The sequence below is a fragment of the Zea mays genome, chromosome 10 (assembly GCF_902167145.1).
Source record: "Zea mays cultivar B73 chromosome 10, Zm-B73-REFERENCE-NAM-5.0, whole genome shotgun sequence".
NCBI classification, from domain to species: Eukaryota; Viridiplantae; Streptophyta; class Magnoliopsida; order Poales; family Poaceae; genus Zea; species Zea mays.
The window spans coordinates 140,209,751-140,217,331 of NC_050105.1; positions in this window are offsets into that span (position 1 = coordinate 140,209,751).

Here is a 7,581-nt window from a genome sequence, read left to right on the forward strand (position 1 = left end):
CCATCTTAGTCTTAACCCCCTCGCAAAACGATCAAGATCCAGAATTCCAAGACCCCCCTTGCTCTTTGGGAGGCAAGTTGTGGGCCAGTTGATAAGGCAGTGACCCCCGGAGCAAGCCTCTGGATTGTTCCCTTTCCACAGGAAGTTGCGTCTCATTTTGTCAATTGAATGCAGCAACCATTTATGAGGCGGAAAAACCGTTAGATGGTAGATTGGCTGTGCGGATAGCACCGATTTTACTAGAGTTTCCCTACCAGCCTTGGACAGCAGTTTACCTTTCCAACCAGCCAACCTGTTGTTAATTTTTTCGATTAGTGGTTGGAGATCAGTCCTTTTTACATTCCTGTAATGAAGGGGTAGCCCTAGATACTTTCCGGGTAAGCTAGAGTAATTTCCAGGGAACACGTCCATTAGCGATGGCCATAATGATGCTGGATATCGAATTGGGAAAATTTCTGTTTTGTCATAGTTGATCTTTAGTCCTGAACACCCCTCGAACGCGTTGAGAATCCCTTTCAGCACCTCCAAGTCTGATTTGTCAGCTCTAACAAAAACACCCGCATCATCTGCGTAGAGAGAGCACCGAAGCTTAGCTTCTCTAGGCAATACCTGTCCAAGCAGTCCATCCTCAGCGGCCTTCTCAATCATCCGATGCAGCGGATCCATCGCTAAAATGAATAGGAAGGGAGATAGAGGGTCCCCTTGCCGAACCCCACATCTGTGTTTGATTGCCTTTGAACGTTGCCCATTTAAAATTATTCTTGAGGAGGACGATCCCAGGATTTCAGCTACCCAATTGCGCCAATTCTGGGAGAACCCACAGGCCCTTAACACATCCAAGAGATATGCCCAATTCAGGGTGTCGAAAGCTTTAGAGATGTCAAGCTTGACAAAAAGAGCTGGATTACCTTTTTTATGCAGCTTCATGATCACCCTCTGCACGTATAGAAAGTTGTCATGGATTGACCGGTTCTGGATGAAGGCGTTCTGAGCGTTGGAAATAATTTCATTCATTCTTGGCGCAAGCCTATTTGCCATGATTTTTGTTATAATTTTCATGAAGCTATTGATCAGGCTTAACGGCCTAAACCTATCAATTCTGTCAGCATTTTCCCCCTTGGGTATGAGGATGATGTTTGCTTCGTTGACCAAATGCAGGCTTTTGGATCTATGATGGAAAAAATCATTTATTGCCATGTAGAGATCGTTTTTGATCAACTCAAAGCAGCATTTGTAGAACTGTCCAATGAACCCATCCGGCCCGGGAGCCTTTTCAGATTGAAGCCTCATGACCATGTCCTTAATTTCATTATCATCAATCAAGTTGTCCAGCTCAGCTAGCTCAAAAAGAGCATACCCCAGATGGTCCCAACAAACAGCACTGCTCCTCCTTCCTGTCATGCCTAGAATCTGACCGAAGTGATGTTGTACCTCGTTCATTTTGTCTTCCTGGCTCGTTAACAGCGTGTCATCTCGAGTTAGCGATCTGATTAAATTTTTCCTTCTTCTATTATTGGCCGCTAAGTGAAAGAACTTAGTGTTAGCATCGCCCAATCGCATCCAAGTAAGTCTGGAATGTTGTCTTGCTCGTGACCTCTGAGCGGAGGCAATATCCAGAATCTTGATTTTAAGGGTCCTCCTGAATTCCAATTCTTCGGAGGAGAGTTGTCTAATTTCCTGTGCTTTCTCCAGAAGAGTGAGGATGATCTGAATGATAGCCATCCGCACTTTGAAGTTGCCAACTGTATTGCGTCTCCAAGTCCGAAGAGCCCTGGCCGTGCGAGTCATCTTCACGTGAAGGCGAAGGATTGCATCATCAGTGTTAACTGTAGAATTCCATGCTTGATGAACTACCTCATTGAACCCCTCCAACTGTGGCCAGAACGATTCGAATCTGAACCCCCGGTAGAAATTAACCGGGGAGTGGCCTTGCATTAACAGTGGGCAATGGTCCGACGTCATGGTGCACATGGATAGAAGATCAGCCGAGGGGTACAGGTCATGCCATTCGGTTGTCGCGAAGAATCTGTCAATCCTAGTCATGGTAGGGTTAGCTTGTTCATTTGACCAGGTAAATGCTCTATCGGTGAGATCTAGCTCTAAGAGGTGCAGATCATCAATTGTGTTATTGAACTGCCTCATCACCCTTCTGTTGATTGACCCTTTGTTTTTTTTCTCTCGCTCTCCTGATCATGTTGAAGTCACCTAAAATCACCCATTCTGGCCTCACCATGGTTTGGATGTTTCTGAGCTCAGAGAGGAAGATCATTTTTTCATTGTCTGGTTGGGGGCCGTAAACACCCGTGAGATCCCAAACTTCATCCACCAATCTGGAATTGATCCGGACAGACAGCGAATAGGCTGCAGAGCATGGTAAGAGGACCAAGTCAAAGTAGTCCGAATCGGCAGCGATTAGGATGCCGCCCGAGGCACCCTGAGAAGGCACGTGAAAAGTTTGATTTGCAAGCTTGGCACCAACAGTTTCCTTTAATAATATATTTGACCAGCTCGAGATCTTTGTCTCTTGAAGGCAAACAATGGAAGCGCCAGTGGATAGAATTGTATGCCTTACGCTTTCTCTCTTAGCATGGTCGTTCAACCCCCGCACATTCCAAGAGAAAATAGTGCATTTCGGATTCATAAAGATAAAAAACCACTCTAGATGAGACAGAATGAAGCCACCAAACAAATCCCAGCCAGGAACCCTGCTGCAGCGAACCACCAGTGAAAGATAATTCCGAACAAGGGATCGTCGAACTAGTACAAAGCCCAGATCCAAACGACAATCTGAGATTACATGGATACAAAGGCATGCCATGGACCCTATAGCACTGCCCAGACGCGCTAAAACCAGCAGAAAATAAATAGAGAAAAAAGGGAGGGGTGGACCCGGAACCGCGCCAAAAGCGCCTATCCATCTGAGGAAACATTGATCAACAAAAGAACCACCAACAGACCCAGTCGAAGCAGCTCAGAACCCCTTAGCCTTCACGGCTTCGATGGTTGGCACCACCTTACGACCCTTCTTTTTTGTCTTCCCTGCCTTCACGTTGTCCTGATTTATCAGCTCCATGATTGCCTCCATTTGGTTCTTGGTAAGAGGCCTTGTGAATAGACTTGCGATCTGCTCAAATGAATCATCAAAATCAGCAAAGTCTGAAGAAATAGAGCCATCTGGAATTTTAACTGCAGAGTTGTTAATTTTGGCGCGAATGATTTCCTGAGCTTTGGATATTGCATCTCGGTTAGTACCAGTCTTAAAGTTTTTCTTCGCAGCCAACCTAACGCTTGATCTTCTAGTGATGGGTTGCTTCTGAATTTTTAATGTATGTGGTGAATTGGTCGTGTTACTTTTCGGCAGAGATGGGATCAGTGGTGGTTCTGGTGGCGTTGTTATTTCCGCGATGAAGTTGGTCAACTGAGTATTGTCGGCTAAGTTGTTCCCTGTCTTCAGAGCAGGAGAAACTATCAAGGTTTCATGGTTATTGTTATCCACTGGTTGAAAATCTGGTTGACACATTGGATGGTTATCGCTAACGCCCGACTGAAAAACTGGGTAGGACAAATTATGGATACTTGGGGCCCCCATTTGGCCGACTCGTTCAGCAGCTGGCAAGTTGTGATGTACAGCTTGAATAGCATTCACGAGTTGGGAGCCCAGCAACTCAGCCGGTTGGACAACTATGGACTTAGCTAGAGTAGAATTGTTCAGGGTCAGAGCATTGTCTAAACTATTGAGGACAGCAGCTGGCAAGTTGTGATCTACAGCTTGATTATCGTTAACCAGTTGGGAGCCTAAAAATTCAGACGGTTGGACAGCTGGGGCCTTGGCAGGAATAGAATTTTTCAGGGCCAGAACACTGTCTAAGCTATTGAGAATTGTGGCGAAAACATTATTAAGATCAACAGAATTGGTTACCTTGCACTTGGAGGCATCAGGGTCATGTGAGGCTTCCTGGTTGACACCGCCAACAGACCCTGGCGTGCTTCCAACACCAGCAGCAAGCTCCAGGCCGCCAACCTGCGGCCAGACAGCAGAGACAACAGGGTCTGCAAAAGAAACAGTTTTGCCCTTTCTCTTGGGCACCCAGCAGCGAGTTGGTGGTGACATCCCCAGACCATGACGACGGAAAGGAGTTGAATGCCTATGCTTGTCGTTGGAGCTATAGCAGTCATCCATCCCTCCCCGGCATCGCGATGAACGCGCCCAACCGGAAAGACTGCGGTGCCGACGGTTTCCACTGCGTCTGTCACGCTGAAAGTCCCCCTCATCATCATCGTGGCCCCAGTCACGACGCACAGTCTCTCTACCTCTGAAAGTTTCTGTACGTCCTCTTTTTTCACCCAATGAGTCCGGGGCGCCATAGTTCCAGACAAATTCTCTTCGCTGCTTGCGATTAGGAGGCCCCCCTGGATCCCCTCCCATGGAGGAAGGAGAGGTCTTCCACCACCTCGATGTGATTGCGAAGAGTGTATACATGGCCAGTTTTCAGATCGGACGGTTCATCATGATGAGCACCAGAAAGCGGCAATGGCGTGCTAACTGGTGGAAGCTCCCTGTCCGGTTCTAAAACCGTAAGCTGTACCTCTTTGGGTATGTCACAAGGGTCAGAGCACCATGCCCAAAGATCGAAGGTGAAAGGGAATTAGGCTTACACCTAGTTCCTATATAATTTTGGTGGTTGAATTGCCCAACACAAATCTTTGGACTAACTAGTTTGCCCAAGTATATAGATTATACAGGTGCAAAAGGTTCACATTCAGTCAATAAAAAGACCAAGTGTTGGATTCAACAAAGGAGCAATGAGGCAACCGAGGGCACCTCTGGCTGGAGGCACCGGACTGTCCGGTGTGCACCGGACAGTGTCCGGTGCGCCCAGAGGACACCAACTCAAACTCTTCGCCCTCGGGAATTCTCGGAAGCCGGCGCGCTATAATTCACCGGACTGTCCGGTGTGCACCGGACATGTCCGGTGCTCCAAGGAAGCGCGGTCTCCGGAACTCTCCAGCCTCGGGTTCGCGCGGCAGCCGCTCCGCTAAAATTCACCGGACTGTCCGGTGTACACCGGACTGTCCGGTGTGCCAGCGGAGCAACGGCTCCCTGCGGCGCCAACGGCTCCCTGCGGTGCATTTAATGCGCGCGCAGCGCGCGCAGACGTCAGGCACGCCCATACTGGTGCACCGGACATCAAACAGTACATGTCCGGTGTGCACCGGACACCCAGGCGGGCCCACAAGTCTGAAGCTCCAACGGCTAGAATCCAACGGCAGTGATGACGTGGCAGGGGGCACCGGACTGTCCGGTGTGCACCGGACTGTCCGGTGCGCCATCGAACAGACAGGTTCCCAACGGCCACATTTGGTGGTTGGGGCTATAAATACCCCAACCACCCCTCCATTCATTGCATCCAAGTTTTCCACTTCCCAACTACTACAAGAGCTCTAGCATTCAATTCTAGACACACCAAAGAGATCAAATCCTCTCCAATTCCACACAAAGCCCTAGTGACTAGTGAGAGTGATTTGTTGTGTTCATTTGAGCTCTTGCGCTTGGATTGCTTTCTCTCTTTCATTCTTTCTTGCGATCAATACTCACTTGTAACCAAGGCAAGAGACACCAATTGTGTGGTGGTCCTTGCGGGGAGGTTTTGCTCCCGGTTAATTTGAGAAGAGAAAGCTCACTCGGTCCGAGGGACCGTTTGAGAGAGGGAAAGGGTTGAAAGAGACCCGGCCTTGGTGGCCTCCTCAACGGGGAGTAGGTTTGCAAGAACCGAACCTCGGTAAAACAAATCCGTGTGTCTCACTTCATTATTCGCTTGCGATTTGTTTTTGCGCCCTCTCTCGCGGACTAGTTTATATTTCTAACGCTAACCCGGCTTGTAGTTGTGTTTATATTTGTAAATTTCAGTTTCGCCCTATTCACCCCCCCCCTCTAGGCGACTATCAATTGGTATCAGAGCCCGGTACTTCATTAGAGCCTAACCGCTCGAAGTGATGTCGGGAGATCACGCCAAGAAGGAGATGGAGACCGGCGAAAAGCCCACTACAAGCCACGGGAGCACTTCATCGGAAGAGTCCCGCACCAAAAGGAGGGAAAAGAAGAAGAGCTCCTCCAACAAAGGGAAGGAGAAGAAATCTTCTTCTCACCACAAAGAGAAGAAGGAAAAATCTTCTTCCCACAAGCCGCATCGGAAAGGCGACAAGCACAAGAGGATGAGGAAAGTGGTCTACTACGAGACCGACACTTCATCAACATCGACCTCCGACTCCGATGCGCCCTCCGTCACTTCTAAGCGCCAAGAGCGCAAGAAGTATAGTAAGATCCCCCTACACTATCCTCGCGTTTCCAAACATACACCTTTACTTTCCGTCCCATTAGGCAAACCACCAACTTTTGATGGTGAAGATTACGCTAGGTGGAGCGACTTAATGCGATTTCATCTAACCTCGCTCCACAAAAGCATATGGGATGTTGTTGAGTTTGGTGCACAGGTACCGTCAGTAGGGGATGAGGACTATGATGAGGATGAGGTGGCCCAAATCGAGCACTTCAACTCCCAAGCCACAACCATACTCCTTGCCTCTCTAAGCAAGGAGGAATATAACAAAGTGCAAGGGTTGAAAAATGCAAAGGAGATTTGGGACCTACTCAAGACGGCGCACGAGGGTGATGAACTCACCAAGATCACCAAGCGGGAAACGATCGAGGGGGAGCTCGGTCGTTTTCGTCTTCGCCAAGGGGAAGAGCCACAAGACATGTACAACCGGCTCAAAACCTTGGTGAACCAAGTGCGCAACCTCGGGAGCATAAAGTGGGACGACCACGAGGTGGTTAAGGTTATTCTAAGATCCCTCATTTTCCTTAACCCCACGCAAGTTCAATTGATTCGTGGTAATCCTAGATACACTAAAATGACCCCCGAGGAAGTTATCGGGAATTTTGTGAGCTTTGAATGCATGATCAAAGGCTCCAAGAAAATCAACGAGCTTGACGAACCATCCACATCCGAGGCGCAACCGGTAGCCTTCAAGGCAACGGAGGATAAGAAGGAGGAGTCTACACCAAGTAGACAACCAATCGACGCCTCCAAGCTCGACAATGAGGAAATGGCGCTCGTCATCAAGAGCTTCCGCCAAATCCTCAAACAAAGGAGGGGAAAAGACTACAAGTCCCGCTCCAAGAAGGTTTGCTACAAATGTGGTAAGCCCGGTCATTTTATTGCTAAATGTCCCATATCTAGTGACAGTGACCGAGGCGACGACAAGAAGGGGAGAAGAAAGGAGAAGAAGAGGTACTACAAGAAGAAGGGCGGCGATGCTCATGTTTGTCGGGAGTGGGATTCCGACGAAAGCTCAAGCGACTCCTCCGACGACGAGGACGCCGCCAACATCGCCGTCACCAAGGGACTTCTTTTCCCCAACGTCGGCCACAAGTGCCTCATGGCAAAGGACGGCAAAAAGAAGGTTAAATCCAACTCCTCCACTAAATATGAATCTTCTAGTGATGATAATGCTAGTGATGAGGAAGATAATTTGCGTTCCCTTTTTGCCAACCTTAACATAGCTCAAAAAGAAAAATTA